General features: G+C 50.8%; 1 protein-coding gene across 3 annotated transcripts in view; it reads left to right on the top strand.

The window, feature by feature from the left end:
* a (arc) overlaps positions 1–19,387 on the top strand; it is a 221,854-nt gene that overhangs the window by 180,539 nt on the left and 21,928 nt on the right. The window lies entirely within an intron of this gene.

Here is a 19,387-nt window from a genome sequence, read left to right as displayed (position 1 = left end):
CGAGCGTTGTTGCTTCACGCCTGCATTCCGAGGCCCGCGGGGGCTTGGCAACGGTTAACTTGCTCATAGCTATTCTAAAGCGCCCCTTAACTTCTCTCGTTCTCAACGAAATAATAACGACAATAACGAAACAGCGGTGATGCCAGATGTGCGCGAAGCGAAACTGCAATATGTTATGCTCTGACGCTGCGTGGTGCCGCTTGCCAGCACATGCTTGCGTTTCTGTATACCAAGTAATGCGCGTAATTCCTTATCGTGGTGTCGTCAACGGCAATAATGACGTCCGAGGACAACGGAAATTACGCGAGCCAAAGGATACGTAGAACTGCACGGTCGTCTTTAGAGATGTGCGTATAGACTTTCAGTGATCAATTGGTCTACCCGGCGACAGCGACACTAAATCTCACGGACTCGAGATGGTTGGTCAATATTTTTTTTTTTCACTCATGCCCACGCAGTAAATTTGTTGGAATGTATCAGGATCAGCGCGATCATGTTCGCAGATTGATATATATATATATATATATATATATATATATATATATATATATATATATATATATATATATATATATATATATATATATATATATATATATATATATATATATAATATCAACTTTAACGACACGCTGGAGATATAAGTTCGGCTGATCGCCTGGCACGCTTGGTACTCCAGATGCTGGGTGGTAATTGTGAAATACACAGTAATCATAAACGCGAACACACTAGAGAGATATATACAAGGTTTCACTGAAGGAGCGAAAGATCAGAGTGCCGTCTTTCAGGTTTGCTATTGTTAGCTGCTGTTCTTGTGACAATAGAATTGACACCCGGCTAGCTGGTAATGACTCTCACTATGAGTACGTGGTACACCGCGAGACAAGACGAGGTCAAGGAAGCTCCCGTCCTGTTTCCTACCTCGCACTCTTCTTTTCTTGCGCTCCCTACTCGTAAATGTCATTTCTGTGACCTGTGTATATATCGCTTTCGCGCCATTAAGCGTCATTCATCATTGTTATAGTCACTAAATAAAAGATAAGTACAGGTACTGCTACTAGGAGCATGTAATTAGGTTGACAGCGAAGCCCAAACTACACCCATTTCACACGCCGTGAAGGCCTAGCGGTTACGGCGTTGCGCTGCTCATCGCGAGGTCATTGGTTCGACTCCCGGCCGCGGTCCTGCCGCATTCCATTGAGGGTCGAATGCAATAACGCCCCTGCACCGTGCGTTGGGTGCACGTTAAGGAACCCCAAGTGGTCGAAATTTATCCGGAGACCCCCTCCCCCTTACGGTTTACCTCATAATCATGCCTCAGTTCTGAGAAGAAGGCTGAGGTCTTCATTTGTTTCGTTGGGCTCCTCAGAGGCCTTGTCCGGACAAGGACCTCGCTGAGGATACCCAATTTTTGAAATAAGTTATACCATGTGTTTGGCGCATGATAGCCCAAGTTGCTTATGCGCCATAAAACCCAATACAATACAATACAATTGATAATCATGCCCTAGTGTTGGCACGTAAAACCCGAGAATATATTTCGTTTTGCCTTAGCGCACTTCTTAGCGGACAGGGCAGCAGCGTTGCCGTCCGATAGCGGCGGTCCAAAGGCGGCTAAATTTCCGCATGACGCTGTCGCGGGACGCGTGCCACGACCGCGTATTCACCTCGGCGTGCGGCAGCGGGACGCCTGTTAGCGAAGGGCGCAAGGTCGCCGCGCTCTTTTAACGTGGAGGACGCTCGACAACGAAGACTTCTTTCCCGCGTATTGCAGCGGCGAGTGCCTCGCTGTAAGCAGCGTGTGGTCGAGTCACGCTCTTGTTGCAACCCCCCCTCCATAGCTTCATAGCTCGGTGGCGTTGTACGTACAACACCGCGGTGGCGCGCGCGCCTGCCGCCGAGATGTAGACGTTCTTTTTGTGGGACGCGCCGGGGACGGCCCTGCGTTGCCTATCGCAACGTTTCGCGTGTTGTTCGCGCCGGGCCGTGCAAGCGGGCAGGACCCCCCTGGGTGGCTTTGATGCCGTGGTTGCCGCTTCTTGGGACGCGCGCGACCCACTTGCGAGCGCGCCGTGGTGGTGACGTCAGACTCCCGCTAGCCTCTGTATTGGCGCGTCCGCGTTTCGTTCCGAAAGAAGTGAATACGGGCGTATCGAGCGATAGCGTCAGGGCCTGCCAGTTTAGCGAGACGTGTGCGACGGCGGGGGTGAAAATTAGCTCCCTATTATAACATGCAACATGTAGAACTAAGAGTGCGACCTCGGGTAACGCAGCCTGGAAGCGAGTCGGCTTTCGTACTTCAGTATAGTGCCAGCGAAGTGACGTGAGATGAACTACGTTGAAGCGTGTGCACGCACGTGTGGTGTGATTAATCGCGAAATGTGCAGCCATGTGGAGCGGAGTCAGCCGATGCGCGAAATGGATAACTGAACGTTGCTTACTGGGACACGCCTCCATCCTGCATTGGACAGTAAATTAAAATGAGAACGATGCGGAAATGAAGAAAGACGAGTCGTAGTGCGTACTGCCGGCTTCAGGCGTTTAAGAGCCGCGTAACCTACTAATTAACCCGAGAATGATTGAATGCCCACGAAGCTTGCGTGCGTCGCATGCAAGTGCACTCACTCCGCTGTAGAATTTCCTACCAACGCAACGCTTCATTCCCATCAGACGCTAGATGCCAAAAAATGGACACAACTTCAGAGTTCGCGCGGAACGCGTGCAACTTTGCCGACTGCACATATAAACAAATATATATTCCCTTAAGACCACATCATTTGGCAAGAAATACATTGTGTACCGGGGTGACTTGGCGCCGTTCATTTTCCTGACTTCCCCAGGCAAACGTATCTAAATTCCAGAAAAAAAATCTGTCTCGTTTATTGCTCGATTTGAGCGAGGACCCGCCCATCTTAAGCTGCTGCCTGCGCTCGGGGACATTATTTGCTTTGTGGCAGACCTCGAATGGTGCGGCGAGGCAAGCTCGGACATTCTTCATTGCAGTCTAGCAGAACGGCTATGCAACGTCAATTCTGTGCAAATGAAGTCGGCATTGCAGAGGTATAGCCGCGCCTTAAAGATGACTGAGAGGGGCCCCCATCGCGAATGCGCGTTTATTTGATTGGGTGGGAAAAATGCATGCGGATTAACATAGCGTGTTAGGAGCGAAGGAATGCCTTTTGTAGACAAGTTTGGGGTTTGTGCCCGGATATTGTGCCGAAAGGTGAGCTTTACGCTTACGGGTGTTTCGGACCGCTGCAGAGAGCCAAACTCAGCCCGCCTTCCTTGTACTTGTAAACTCATGCCCGCGTATATTGCTTCTGTCTGAGAGATATTTCGTTCACTAAGTTGCGCAAGAATGCAGCTCGGATAAACTCGGCCTGATCGCTTTGGCCGTCGCCCGAAGCGTTCTTTTATTCTGATGGTTTTTTCTAATGATACTGGGAATGTTGGTAACTGTTGTGTCGCCGGCTTTTCCACAAACAGTAGATTGTCTAATAAGCAAAGGATGAGAATGTGAGGTAATGTACAAAGCAGACAAACAAATCGTCCGGCACTAAAGCACGTTTCATAAATGTGCTTAAACTACAGCACTCAACATAGGAAAGAAAACAGCACAACAATCAATCTAAAGCTCACATAGAATGCTGCGGCATAACACTAACACACAAGGACGTACAGAGTGTTACTACTATAGATACCATGTCAATTTCAACAAAGAAGGTTATTTTGCTGTTCGAACTTAGGACAGCTTAGTAGAACGTGTTTTACATTTTCCCCATGAATGGCCGCACCTGCAACAAGGTATGTCTGAACGACGTATTACGATACAAAAAGCTAACTGTATACGCCACGTTATATAGCCTGTGTGTGCACCGTTGTGCAGCTGGCAACGCAATGTCGAGCACTTACAGGTTCACATTAAATTCGAAATCCTATCACTCAGTCTGGGGTATCGCTTTCGGCGTTACATTGATGGCTATAGGGAAAGTATTCCCTAAAGTTTCACTGGCCTATATATCCTGGCTCTGCAGTGTGTGCAATAGAGGTATTAATATGTCTAACCGAACTTACAGTCGCTGCCGCTGAAACTGCACCGGAAGTGCCTCCTATGCGGCCTGGAGCGAACGTTGACACTTTGCCCCCGTTATTCTCCTGCCAGATCGAATGCTGTACTGCCTATAGGTCGCAATTATCACGCTAATCAATCGAACTACGGCTGCCACTTTCTCGAGGCGCTCCCCTCCAGCCGTCCGCTCGCCTCCATTCACGCGTATGCCAGCGTCGCCGCGCGCTTTCACGCCTTTCACGCGCCTGCGTCGCTTCCGGGACGCGAGGCGTGTCGCTCTTTGCAGCCTCGACGCGCGAAAAACGCTTCCTCCGCGCACAATACAGTCGCTCGCTTGTGCCCTCGGTATAATCGGCTCTCGGCGCGACAACTTCAGCGAGGGCTCTACTTTCGGCGCCCCTAAGCACATGCGGGACCTGGACGACTGGCGCCAGCAGCGGCGCGCGCTTTTCGGGTCATGCATCATTCCCGCCTTCGGCGCCGAGAACGCGTCACGCCTTGCTCGTCCCGCGTTTATTTTTGGGCGCGCCGCGGTATAATTGCGTTCTGGTTACGCTGTCCGCTCCTCATCGGTAATACAATCAGCGCTCCGGCGTGTGCGCAGTAAGTCAGTATTAGCTTATCGGCCCGATCGCTATAGCCGGCTCCGCTGTGTGTCAGCACTGCTTTCTTTCGCCGCGCTCGAACGGCTCTGTGGCAGCACTCTCAGTATACATGCGGTGGATCGATCCAGGAAGCTAACTTCGGCGTTGCCCGTGCGCCTCCGAGCTACGAGCGTCAGGTCGTGAATGTTAGTTGGCGAGAGTTCTTTTGTCTTTGCGCTGCCTAATTGCGGTCAGTCGACGCCGTTCTTGGAAACGAGGTCGTTGTGCTGAAAGGTAAAAAACCATCTGTGCGCAGGAAAAAGAGAATCTGCAGAAAGCGGGTTTCCTGAGCGTACGGGAAGCGCTCATCGATTGCTGACCGCCTTCAGTGCCTCGTGAAAAGCAGACTTTAAACGGACACGAAAGGCAAATACTGAATCGACGCGTACTGTTCCAGAAACCATTCCAGAAACCTCGCGACGCTCGTTTCGTGCCAAGAAAAGACTTGGTTAGCGAGAAAATAGCATCGGAAGGGTCCGAATACCTATATCGCAATTCAAATTTTCCGCCACCCTACCGGGAGTGAGTGGTGTGACGTTGCATACGCCATCGCCGCCCTTTGCACCGTCGTTGAGTATAACGGCGCCCTACAGACGGCGCTACGGTTTTTGCACGAAACCTAAACGAGCAGCCGCAGAGAAGTCGAGCCAAGACAAAGACGTTCCGAACCACGCAGGCCCTCAGTGTAACGCGGAGACGTTACTGAACTAACTGAATTTCTCAAAGTACAATGCGTCTGAAAACCGTGAAGTACGACTTGCACAAAACCTACTGACATGATACCGTCGGCTTGTAATTTGAATGTACGAGAACACGTATTCTGTTAGGCGGAAACTCAAACGTAAACCCCTTTTCCATCGTTTCTACCATTCGTAGAGCAGCGCGCCCCGTTCCTTGCAACATCATCCAGATGGCGCTCGCCTCCACGCATCCGCGGCACACGCGAGAGGCCGCGTTTCTACCAGAAAGCGCGCCTTCGCGCATAGCGTTCGCCGCCAGTGTTTCCCGGTAAACATTAGTACGCTTACATAAGCAGCCGTTGTCGGGAAGCGTGAGCAGCAGTCGGGGATCTTTGAATGCTATCACGTTCCACTCTTAAAAGCTAAGCTTAAGCGTCCTCTGAACTTTTATTATTATTGAGAAGGAAGTTAAATGTTATAGCAGTAATTTCCTTACTTACCGAAGCACTGCCCACTTGACCAAGCTTTATCATCTCGGAATCCACTGAAGAAGACGCGCGCATTCATCCTTCGCTCCGGCCTCACGCGTAGCGAGTTTTGTTCGAGTGGTTTCAACAGCGCAAGAAAAACAGACCTGCGTACAATATGAAGCACACACGCCACAAAAGCGCCTCCGCAATGCGCTCTCTTTTTCTGTGCTAACTTGTTTCATTCGCGTCTTATAGTTAATGATGTTAGCAGAATCAAGCACAACGTTTATGTAAGCGCTGCATTATCCCACGGTACGTGACAGAAAGTATCCTTGAAGCTATAGAATCGGGCGCTGTGAAAATAGTGGTAAAGCGGAGGAGCGTGTACACGCGTTTTCTCTGTGCCTCGGTTGGCGGGTGCAGAATTCTGGCATTTTGTTATTGAGGCCACAAAGAGAGAGAGAGGGGGGGGAGGCACACCGAGTGACAACAACGGTACGTCAGAGTCAGGCGATGCACGAAATGGAAACGCGGGCGCTCGGAGAAAAGAACACGATCCGGCTGGTTTCTGGCTTTGTTGTTTTCTAGTTTTTTTTTTCTCCTCAGCCCGAGTGCGATGAATGATGCGCGAATCGTGTCTGACTCGAGCCGCTTTCCTTCTCCATTATTTTCTTCCTTTACGGAATGCGATGATCCGTTGAGTCACGCTTTCGTCGGCCCCGATGCGCGCTTCTACCTAGCCTCCTACGAGAAAAGGAAGTAAAAAAAAGGATGGGAGAGAGGAGCTCTGTCGGGTTTTGCTGCGGAGGCTGCGATGCCCAGAAATGGCTTCTTACCGCACCACGTCGCTGATTTTTCGGTCGTGTGGAGCCACTTAGAAGAATGAAAGAAAAGCGCCGACGCGTGCCCTGGCGCGCGGGCCCAGATTTCGAAGAAGGAGTGCACAACGTGGTGTATACATAACTGAAAAAAGGGGGTAGCCCGTGCGCGGGACGCGCGTAACTTTCCCCAAATAAAACGATTAGCCCCAGGCGTGTTTGGTACACGAGCGAGATAAGCGCGAGCTGTTTTGTCGGACCTTTAGCGTGCATGCGCGTATCGCCAGCCTGTTTGCATCTGGCGTGCCTCTCTCTCTGCTCGGACATCGAAAACCGTTGCCGGAGCGAAATGTGCATGATCGCGATTCTTTGTTGTGTTTTTGTCGATGTTCGTTCTAACATTTTTTTTTTTTCTGTCGGTTCTCGCCTCCTTGCTTTCGTGGCACAGATTTCACCTCTTTTGTCGCCGTGCGCTTTGTTTTCGTGGATCAGCTCGCTGGCGCATGTGGGTCGGTAAGAGCGCGCATGCGATTCCTCGCACGCAACAAGCACGCTCACTCAGTTGGAAGCTTGCTCCCGCTTTGGCTTCCTTGTGTCGATACCTCTGTGCAAGAGAGAATCGGAGGATCGGAATCATTCCGCGCAGATAGGTGAAACAGGCTGTGCTTGCTTAGTCCTAGGGCTTCTTTTGTGGACTTCCGACCACCCTGTTATCACCTTTGGCCTCTTGAGCGGCCGCTTGCGAACAGGACTTCCTGAAATCTGGCCCTCTTGGAAGGCACCCCGGAGCGCCCTAATAAGCGCTTTGTCGGCACCCCTTCCTGCTCTTCGAAGATGTACGAACCGCACGCTACCACCTAGGTGGCATTGAGGCTGCCCGCGACGCCAATTTGTGGACGGCAACAGCGCGCCGATGACAAAGCGACCAGGATGCCCTATACCATGGATGCCAGCGCAAGATTGACTGCCTCTTGTGTGCCGCGAGCTTGCCCTTTCTGTTTGCCCCTTCTACGATTTGTTGACGTCGCCGTCGTGTCATCTCGGCTTACCGCGAGCTAATGACCCTGTTAGCTTTGTTGTCCGGGGCGCCATGGTCTCGTGCCACTCTCCTGCCGCCTGACGCTCGAGCATAATGGTCGGCGTTCCTGGAACCGTTAAGAAGCCACGCGAGCTCCAGCAGTGCAGTTCATAGGTGTTTTCACTGTATTCAATTTGCTTTCGTGAAAGGCGTAAGGAAGAAGCGGGCAAAGAGGCGAGCCGCTCGTACTTGTTCTTCTCGCCACTTGCGGCAGTTTTCCACGCGTTATAGAAAAGCGACCCGCGTGTTTGCCGTGTGCTTCGGTGGAGTCGTCACCCTCTTGTGTAGAGTACTTGCAGAATTTGACGCTGCTTTCGTAGGAACAATGGACGGTGTCCGCCACCGTCGCTTTTCTTTGTTCTCTCTCTCTCTCTCTCCCCTGGTCTCTTTCTCACTTTTTTCTTTGTTCTGCGGCGGATGTCAGACTGCTCCCAAGACCCGTGGCAGAGCAACAGAAGGGCGTACTAGTCGCCTGTATATATCGCCGGTTTCATCGGTGGGGTCAGTCACTGCTGCTGGCGGCGGCGGTCTGCGGAATTTCGAGCATCTTATCGGCGCACCGTCGCCCCTCGGGAACTCGTGAGAGATTTGGTTGGGGCTATGTCAAGGCCCGTCCGAGCCAGGGTCTCGTCGTCGCAAATCGCTTTCCCTGTTTGGCGAGGCTGACACAGCTGCGTGACCGCGGCGTGCACACGAGCCTCCACCAATGGGCGCGCACTCTAGACTGACGTCATGAAGTTGGACGGCCGGTGACCCCGCCGGCGGAGAACATGGCACCCCGCGCTTCCAGATGGGCCGAGTCGCGTGAGCGGGTCTATTTCTTTAGTCGTGGAGGCAATCGGCTGCCACTCTACGGTCATCTGGGCGAAGCATCTCCTGCCTTCATAAGTCGTACCTGACTTATAGGTCTCTCTCTTTCTCTCTCTCTCTCTCTGTGCCCCTCCCCCTTCCCCTATTATCCTCCTGGTCGTTCAACTCGCCACAGGCCCTTCCCATATTAAAACGGTTCACTTTGGTTAGGCTAATAGCTGGCCAGCCGGGAAAATTAGAGCACTGTGCTTGTGCTCTTCGTGGCCAAAGTTGCGTTAGAGCTTTTCAGTCCATCACTATAATATAGCGAGCTTTGGAAATGGCTTATCCGATCGAGTTATCCGTACGAAAAAAAAAACATCCGTGTTGCTCTGTACTATTTTGCGTCCTTTTGTAAACACGACCGGTAGCGTCCCCTAACTTGTTTCTCTCGTTCGATAGCGTTCGTCCTGGAGAACGGCATCCTGGAACATCTTTCATCTTAGCGTTTTACGCATCGATAACGTTTCTCAGCTAATTCCTACATGCATCAGAGCTTGCAGCGTAACTTTTCACCGGAAGTAAGAGGGCGTCGTTAGGCGAGGTTGGAATAAATTGTTTTCCTTCCAGAAGTACTGCGATAATTCAGTCCGCCTTCGTGCACGCTCAGTCGTCAGCCGCAGAAAGTGAAGTGGTACACATGCCGCCGCGGAGGCCGGCAATGAAATCAAGTCTGACCTTCTGCGCTGCGGATCGCCGTGGGTGTTTCGTTCACGTTTGTGGCCTTTGTCATCGGGGTGACGTGACGTCTAGCGCTATCAGCATACAGACGAGAGCCGCTGATAGCGAAGTGGTCTTGTGTGTGTGATGTGTTTAGCAGTCACCGACAACTCGGCGTAGCAGTGGAGGGGCAGCTTGGAATATTGGCGCTTCGAGAGCATGCGTGACCTGTGTGCCGAAGCTACCTCGGACGACTTCGACGTATATATAGCCCATTGTATGGTAGTCAAAAGCTTTCGTGGGATTCCTTTAAAGAGAAATTACACCTTGGCAAAGGTTTTTTTCTTGAGTCTTCAGTTCACATTTGACTATTTATCCCTCCTATTGGGCAATCGAATTTTTACTTGAAGTAAAATGGAGTAGTAATTCAGCGAGGGCAAATCTAATTGGCGCATAATTTACACCTCCACGTAAAAAACTAGCTGTTCGAGCTCAGTCGACATTACGCCTTCATTAAAGGTGCTCATTATATTATTTTATATAAAATAGAGGCAACCTTGTCACCTTTACACGTTGCAATATCTAGCAAAGGTGCACAGTAATATGTCAAGGTTACGACGTAACTCCTGTAGTAGTGGTTAATCAGTAACCTCTGGTATTGTACCACATAGTAAGGGAGTGCAATATTTTTGTACGCTTTTAATTCGAAGTATCGTAGAAATTTATGTGGTGAGACTGTACGCAGTCTTATTTCCGCTGACCTGCAAGCAACGCAGTGTGGTCGCATAAAAACTGAGGTATGTGTCTCTAGGTAGAAGTGACATTCATATACCCGCGTTGCTTTGCACCGGTGATGTAACGTTATCAGCGATCTTGAGTTACCTGTCTCGTACGCGTCGCCACTTGGTCGCGTCAGGCTCGGCGAATTCATCGAGCCGAGCGGATACGTGTGATGTTCATCCGTCCACGCGATGAAGTCGTCGAGTCGGTTCTACTGCGCCGTTCCAAATAAGGAACGAAAGCAGCAGACGGCCAACGATCGGCGACGAAGGACTCGCCAGGTTGCGTGATCGGCGCCGGAGGGCGCCCTGGAAGTGTTCGTGCGATTCTTCGAAGTTTCCAGACGGAGTCGATCGAGGAGTGGGAACCCCGTTCCGTTCAGTGGGCGTGCGCAGTGCTAGCACTGTTCCTGCTAAATCGAGCTCGTGGGATCGCACGTTCGACCGCGAGAAGGGAGGAAATTGCGTGTCTTTGTCTCGAAGCCCGCTTGGTTCGTGCTACCGCAACTTCGTCGCGCCCTGGAATAGCCCCACAGGGTCGGGGCTGATATTGCCGCTCGTGAGAGCCTCGCCGCAGCTCGTGGTGTGTGGACACGCTTCGGCTTATAAGTTCCGCTCCCACCGAAACGCTCGCGCTTTTGTGGGCGGAAAAGCCCTTCGTCGCTTTCGTCCCGGGGGAGCGTATACATCAAGTGCTCGCGAACGTTGTCACGCCACTGATATTCGCTGAATAGATGCGACTTGTGTGCCTGCAAATACGAGAGAACCAATCTGCTGTCTGTGCAGAGCAAATTTCGATCGAGTGTAAAATGTTCAAGCTGTGCGCTTGCGTCAGCTCGGCCAGCATAAGCTTTGCTCTTTCAAGCGCGCGTGCACAGCGCAGCGGCAATTTCGGTATCCGGATCGTCAGGGTTCGAGCCTTCTTCACAAGTGCTGTTTTATTTCCCGTGCGTCATAAGCACTGTATAGTCAAGTCGCTGCGTACCACTACTTAAAAAGAAATATTTTCCCGCTTGCAGGTGGAGGAGTAAGTCGAATGTCGTAGCAGGAACCTTCCGCCCAGGGGCAGGAGACACACTAAAACCTAAACTTTATACAGCACGTTCGCCGGTGTTGCCTAGCATGCGATGAGACCCGCCTCCGTGGCGCAGCGACTGTGGCGTTCTGTTGCTGAGCACGAGGTCGCGGCGGCCGCATATCGATGGGAGCGAAGTGCGAAAAAACGCTCGTGTACTTAGACTTAGGTGCACGTTAAATAACCCTATAGATGGTCAAAATTAACCCGCAGCCCTCCTCTACACGTCGTCCATCATTGCCGCAGTGTTGCTTTGGGAGGTTAAACCCCATACATTAATATAACACGTGATAAGGTGCTAGTTGACGCGAAGCAAAAGACAAACGATGGGAAATAAATATAAAAGGATCGCAAAACCCAATTAAAGCACGAAAAGCGACCACGACGAGTTCCGTAACATCTTTTTTCTTTTGACACGGCATTCTTGGCTTGATATGACAAGCGGATCGCGTGCTTGACCTCCAATAACACAACGCACCTTCTCGTCCAACGCGTTCCCGCGGGGCCATACCACGTAACCCGTCCTCTTTCCCATTGCCGTGTGTCTCCCCACGTGACCAGGCAGGACGGCCGGCCGACCAAACCGTCGCACCTCCTCCCGCGCTTCCTGCGCGCTCGCCGCCATGTGAACGCCGCCCCTGTTTCCCAGCTGCGTGCGAGACGGCTGGGCCGCCGGCATCGTCGCCTTCGGATCGCGTGGCGCGTTTGCAACGGTTTCCTTATTTGCTTCGAGGCTTCCCGGAGGAGAGGGGACCGCACACGCTTCTTTCCGCTGCTGTGGCGCTGCCGACAAGCTGTCGTTTCCCATTGCATCTTCCGGGCCGCGGGGGCAACCGGTGCTCCCCTCCCCCTCCCCCCACCCAGAAGCCGGAGGAAAGAATTCCCATCGACACTCGGCATTCTGTTGTGTTTGGGCGGGAAGCGAGGACACGTGTGGCGGTTGTTCGACACGTGACACCTCGAGCAACCCTGCCGCTCCTGCGTCATTTTCGTGCTTTCGGGGTGTCGTCGTTTGTGTGGGACCGAGGAGGAAAGGGAAGGGGCGGATGTGCCAGCGCTTTCGCCCCCCCCCCCTCCCTATTGGCCTCGAGCTCCACCACTGGAAAAGCTGGCGCCACCGTCGGCGTGACGTGCTAGGAGGGATCACGTGGACATAGCGGCCGCGTCGGCTGCTTCGGGCGCACCGAAGCGAGCTGAAAACGAGTTTAAATTCCCTCGTACGCTGCGGTTTTTATTTAGTGGCGAAATTTTCCCGCTTCGAGTGTCTCCTTTACAACGCTTGAAAGCACTACAATATGTAGTGGCTGCCTTTGAAGGCGCGCGACATGGTAGGCTACTGCTCGGTGCCGCAGGGCCGGAGGCACGTAACGGAGGCCGGTGTCAGCCTTATTCACACGTAGCCGCAGGACAAGAAGCTGTGTGAAGCTTAGCTCGCGAAACATAAAACCGGCAAACAGTCATCGGCTACAACTCGGGTATGCAGCAAGCACAGATCGACGCGAGGAAGATTTCTGCTACGGCGCCCGGTCTGCGATGTTCTGAAAACGCGCACTGAGACGCACGCCCGAGTCCGCTGCCCGACTAATGTCATGACGGTTTGGTCTATGAACTTGTCGATACTATAGATACTGGCAAGTTCAGTGGAGTGGAAAGGCAGCAGTAAGAAGCACATTTAAAGAAAGCATGGCATATGGTCATGTTTGTGTTATGAATTAATGCACTACATTACAACAAAAGGAGCAGCGGGAAATTGCACGCTGAACGCCGATAAACATACAGTGTGACGCAACTCGAGAAATAGTATCGAAAGGTCAAAGAATTTTGAAGAAAAAAAAGATTGAATCGTCGCGACGGCATATCACAGTCCCCGTAGGCGTCGAAGTCTCTACAATGAAACTATTTTTGAACAGCTCTGATAGCACCCACGCAACAATGCTTGCTTGTATACTGTCAAATGCTCATATTCTGCGGCCTAAAGCTCATGGCACGGTGCGAAAACGCGCGCGCGGAGAAAGCGAAACAGTGCGCGGACAAGCATGCAGACTCGCAGTCGGTCGCTGCGAATCTGCGTGATCGCTGCATTGAGGGTTCATTCTATTACGCTCCATTTAGTTATACAAACACTATAAGAACATGATTCACATAGTTTGCTCTCAGCGTTTACCTACTTTTCACGCAAGAAGCCGGTTCGGCTGACTCCATCGCGGCGACCGCGCGCAGTGGCGTTCACTGTACGTATTCGGTAAAGAGATAGCGACTGTAAACGATTGTGTGCTTTCAGTTTGGCCAAGATTATTATTTAGACAGTAAGAAACTTCTATCGTTTCGAAAGTACTTACAGAAATGTCTGGGAAAGCTCGCGCGTGGTGTTTTCAGTGAGCGCTGACAGCAAAACCTATGAGAAGCGCGCCACGTGATCCCTCATACTACGCCAGCGAGGCGCTTCCGATAGAGGGCGACTCCGTAACTCCTCGCCGCCAATAGGGTGTGATGTAACGGGGTCGTGGGTCGTCGGAAGTTGCACGCAGGCATCGAAACACGGCTTCCTCACAGAGGGACGCTGTCGGATTCCGCCGGCGAAGACGGATGTGCCGTGTGGACTGCTTGAATAAACAATACGAAGTGCGCAGATGCGTGTCGTTCCAGGCCGCACCAGAACGCTCTTATCAGGAAAAACATTGTGTGTGTTCGGAAGGCTAGAATTACCTTTCTTTGCTTATGAGCTTACGGGTGTGTGGCATGTTTTCGCATATCTATGCTAAGTGTTCATCACATAAGTACCGTCTCGCTTGCAACTGATTTCGCTCCAGCGCCGCTATCAGTGTCGCAGCATATCTTCGCTCTGCTCCATGGTGAACGACGTTTGCAGATTTCTCTACAGGGAAGGGAAGGAAAGGATTGTAGGCTGCACAAGGTGTCTGCAAAATGTCCGGATGCGCCTTGTACAGCAGCATACCAGTGCAAAGTATACCATGCGCAACGTCCGTAAGCGTGCGCCTTTCTATTGGGCAGACGCAGCCGATCAAATGATTTTAGCGCTTGCAACACAACATAGCTCATTTATCTAGACTATCCACACTTTTTCATACATATTATTCGCACGATCAGTTTATAACCTTACGAATACTATGTTGCAGTACCTTGTTGGCACTCTTAAAGCCACTAAGCACAAATGGAAAGATTTCACGTCAGCTCGAGCGTACAGGGTGCAGACATACGCGTCGTTGTCGTCTTCGTCGTTCTTTGAGTAGCAACTGGCATCGTAATAGTTTGAGTAGCCGCGACAATATTCTTAACTTGGGCACGTACCTTCGTAATCACTTTTCCTCGTTCAGCTCTTTTACGATTTCTTTCGGGGCCTGCAAGCGCGAATATCCGGCGAGGTTACGGCACTTTCGTAAATCTAGACTCCTTTCTACCCATCAAGAATGTAACCCGGAATGAACGTGGCCTATTCGACCTGCCGCTGCTTCATTCTTTGTATTTTTTTTTTCACTCTCTCGCCGCGGTTGCGCTGTTCCTGAAAGCTTTGCAGCACTTTCACAAAAGGAGCGTGCTTGTGTGCCCGTTTCTTTTCAACAAAGAAACCGCCGGCATGCAGGGGATATTCAGCCGGATATCATATACGCGTAACGCAGCAGTAATGCACAAATTGAGCGCGTCCACGCTTGACGCTCTGGACGCAGGGAGTCATTATGGACGCAATGCGGCCCACTTTCGCCGCCGGGTATTATTATCTTTGCTGGGCGAATGAGAGGCGTCTAGGAAATTCCGTATTTTTCTTGGGTTCCGTCGGCGTCCTTTATTTCTTTTCGCCTTTGCGAGCGCAACGATGTAATCACATGAGAAGATAGCCGGTGCTCCGGGTATACACAGTATACCCGCGGAGCAGGCAGGGCGCGAGCTGTCAATCTTCCACGTGGGTGGCTCGCAACGGCCTCCTGGAAAACGAAAAAAAAAAAAAAGCTAGGTGGTCTAGAAATGTGAGAAGGCGTAAGCTGACCGGAGGCGACGACCGGGAGTCGGTGTAAGGGACATGAGCTTCCGGTCACTGCGTGAAGACAATGTGACCCCCCCCCCCCCCCGAGCTCTCCCCCCTCCCCCCCCCCCCCCTCATGGCGCTCCCGAGTACCAGAGCAATCGAAATGCTTTCTTAGCGATTCCTGCTTGTTGGAATCGCTGTACGTGCTCCCGAGACGAATTTATAAGGGTAGAGTTGCAAGGGTTCGGCGCTATTCGTCCATGCCATCGCTGTGAGCCTCCGTGCGCTGAGCCCGACCGCTGACGCATACACCTTGATCAGGGTACACTCAAGACCCATCGTGTACCTTAGAAAGACTAGTGGTACCACTTACCTTAGACTGTAGCTACGTTATCACGCTGCATGATGGTATGATGAGCGTTATGGAAGAGCTGCTGGGACAACGGCCTACGGCGACGTCGCAATGTTGAAAATGGAATGCATTGTCAGTCATAGGTGTTGCGAAAATTAGCTATAGGTCCCATACTTCAATAAGCGGAACATGGTGATTAGAGGATGGCATGGGGCTGTGCAGACCAACACCACCTGCGGAAGTGAGCGAAGACTTTATTCGAAACGTCGGGTGGTTTGGGGGAGAAAAAATGTAAGACGCCAGTTTGCAGTGCCCAACCGCAGAATAAGTCCTAGGCATACACATTAAGAACGACGAAATGAACCATTTGCCATTAAGCATTATTACCTTCTTTTTTTGCCAGTTCATTCAGTTCTACCACCTTTTAGCAGGTGATAGGCGACGACGAGTTTTATTGTATCACTACCTAAATGAATCTTCCCACAGAAAGGTATACCCAAAGCATACCCGTAGTTTGAAGCAACATTTAGGAACTGGAAATGAAGAACTCAGTTGTAGATCACGGGGCACTACACCACCACCGCTCACCTGGAAGCTTCGAAATTGGTTGCACCACCTCACCGAACTCCCGTTTCCCCCCCCCTTGTCTTCTACGGGCATCTTCCAACCTGCAGCATTTTTTTAACGAGAGAAAGTGACTCGATGGGCCGTGCGCGTGGGGGCCTGCCTCTTTGCCTCGTCATCGGTTCCTTTGTCTCAAGCCTCGTCCGCACACTGCCGCCCGGGAGGTCTGCGCGGCCGTTGTGAGCTGTCTCTTCCGCACCCCCTTTTTTAGACCGCCGACGCACAACAGCCTCGAGCGAATCTCTCTGGCCAACGGAAGCCCCCTTCTCGTGCGCGCTCTTCTAGACGGGCCCATTTTGGGAGCCAAGCTGCGGACGCCGCGCACTGACTCATCTCGTTGTCGTATTCTTTCTTTCTGTGAAGAATCGCTGCCTGCGGTATGTATCGCGCCGAGTCGTCTCGCGAGCGGAAAGAGACCGCGCTCAGACGACGAAAAAAGGAGACGATAGACGTAAGAGAATGGAGGACCACCAAGAAAAAAAAAAAAGATTGAGAGGAGAGCACCGGTTTCGACGAAGACCATACGCGGGCACGAAACGACAGACGGGATGAAAGAAAGTCTAATAAAAGCCGATCTGGAGGCGGCGTGGGTCCACGCCGGGGCCCGTGTCTTCCGCGTGCGGATGTGTCGAGAAGCCGCGCGATCGCAACCAGCTGCTGGTTTGTGTAAATGATCCTAGCTCCTAAATGTAAGTGTAAATTTGTGTAAATGATCCTAGCTCCTTCGGGTATTTACGGGATTGTGGCACTGTAGAAACGTTGGCACGTCAGTTCGTGCCTCTTGTTTACGGAAGGATTGCTCTCTTAATCGCGCTTTCAGCGTTGACTTTAACTTTGCGGCTCTTCCTGACATGATGCAATGCTTCCAATCGTTCTATCTCTTTTTCTTTTGTCGTTTCCGATACGCGTAAAGATCTTCCACTTGCTCCTGAAGCGTGAGTTGTATCACGCTGTTATTTCATGAGATATATATGTCGCTCTTGAGTGAATATGTAAGATATTGACTTGGTTTTTTAGATATGTATAGAGGTTTAAAAATTGGCGCACTTTGAAGCGCGCGGACTCGCCAAGACCAGATGGCCCTCCAAGCCTTCTAGTGCGAACTGCCTCGAGAGCTGGGACTACAGAGTTTTCTCTGTTGACGTGGAGCGAAAGTGCTAGCCGTTTGTTGAAGGCAATTTGCCGAAACAACAATAAATAAATAAATAAATAAATAAATAAATAAATAAATAAATCGTTCAGAGCTTTTATCGAAGCGAATCGAAAATCCGAACGTCAGAAATTCTTCTTTCCGTCTATAGATATTGTAAAGGGGTGCATTTAATAATTCAGCTGGTAGCGTCAAGCGTAACCGAAAATCCAGGAGGGGCTGAGCAGAAACCGCTGGATGGCCGCGTGGCTCTTTCTCGCACCAAATATATATATATATATATATATATATATATATATATATATATATATATATATATATATATATATATATATATTCAGCAACCCCGTACACATCCAATTTTGCCCGTGTGACGATGTAGATTGGCTTTGTTGTTGTTTGTTTGTGATGCAAAATGTCATAAGCGATTTTTTTTGTCATGATTTTTGTTACTGGGCTACGTTGCCGACTGCTGCCTTTAATTGGCCGACCGGTTCGTCAAGCTTTTCATACAACTTTCTTTCCTCTGTCCTTGCCACGCAATCAAAGGGCAAATAAACAAACTTCGAACATTGGGCTGAACGTCGGACGTCGTCACTGCAGTTGCACAAATGTTCCAGTGGCGCCCCAGTGACGGTGGCTAAATTGCTGCTTCTAGCCTTCTCCGTGTCGTTGCCACGTACTTCGCCGACTCTTTCGGTTCTCCAGGTTGTGTTCCATCGGTGTGACCGATGAACTTAAAGCCACTTTCAAAGGCCGACGCTCATATGCGTCCACCGAAGCGTCACCATGAAGAGGAACGCGAGACCGTCATTCCATCCTCGCGATTTCCTTATAGGTCTCATCATAATTACGGAGAATACCTGATAGAAAAAAAAAAGAAAAGGCAAGGGCCGGGTAATCTGGGTTATTCTCGAATAAACGTGATATTAACAATTGGCTCGTCTCGCGAAGCATGCCATAAGACCGGGAACGAAAGCAGAAGCGAAGCGGCGTATACGACCGTTACAGAGAGGGCACGGCCTAGGCATCCTCTCGCCATTCTTCGAGGGCGGAAGCGAGCCCAGATTAGACGTAAAGCCACGGTGTCGTGACGCAAGCGATTCCGGTACGTCACGTATCGGCGTGGTGGGGGTGCTTCCCCTTGCGAGCACTTCGCCACGGCCGGTCTGCAATCTGTAGGCCACAGATTAACTGGAAGTCGGCTCTCCGTGTGCGTGTGCTTTATTCTTGCCATTTTATCGGCGTTTGTCCGCTCGACAGGCGCACTTTTGTGGGTGCTTTGACAGAATACCCGACCGTGACCTTAATTCGTTTGTGAGCCCGCGGAAGACGCTTGGAAGGTGCGACTTTTCCGCGGACCTGTATACGCAATCTACGCGTTTGCGACAGTGCCGGTGACCTACATATCGCAACGTCTGGTGGAAACCGTGCAAGTTTCGCGATCTTAGTACCACCATTAACGTTATCATTCTGAGATAAACAAGTATGGATCAGTGACATTTGGATCATGGCGAAGTGAGACATGCCCAAATGCTCGATGCCGGCACATTGGGCTAGAAAACGAGAGATGGACGCCTACAGTATGCCGAGTGTCATCGATGAAAGCTGCACGTAACAACTTTGGTACCAAGTGGAATTTTGTTGCGCAGGAACGGTTATGAGAGAATTTGTGAGAAAAAAAAGAACAATAGCGAATATATAACGAGGAAGTTCTTTACATGCCTTTTATTCCGTCGCGGTTTCTATTTCTCATGTAGATATCGCTGGAGTGATTGCGACTTCACATTAGTATGGCTCCATTCATTGCGTTCGCGCAAGCAATCGTGGTTCAGCTTAAGTAGACCACGATGACAATTGAGCGTATACAAGATGAATACTTGTGCTCCCGTAACCTCTGTCGTATATTCACTTCAGTTTTGTGTCGTGCAAGCGTGTCATTCGAAACTCTTACGGGGCTGAATTTGTTTCCTTAAAAGAACTAGATGAAATGTCTCCTTTGTTCATTTGAAGAAACGACCTTTCTGCGCCGTGCCTGTTCTGTCGGCATTGAAGTAATACGAGCGTTTCTTAACTGCAATGGCCAACTTATGTGTTGCTATTCAGTGCGCAAGTTTTAAGGGAAAAAAAAAAGAAGAAAATACGTACTCAATTCGA

The sequence above is a fragment of the Dermacentor albipictus genome, chromosome 2 (genome assembly GCF_038994185.2).
Source record: "Dermacentor albipictus isolate Rhodes 1998 colony chromosome 2, USDA_Dalb.pri_finalv2, whole genome shotgun sequence".
Lineage (NCBI taxonomy): Eukaryota > Metazoa > Arthropoda > Arachnida > Ixodida > Ixodidae > Dermacentor > Dermacentor albipictus.
Note: the sequence above shows the minus strand (reverse complement) of the source record. Positions and strands in the feature narration are given on the sequence as shown.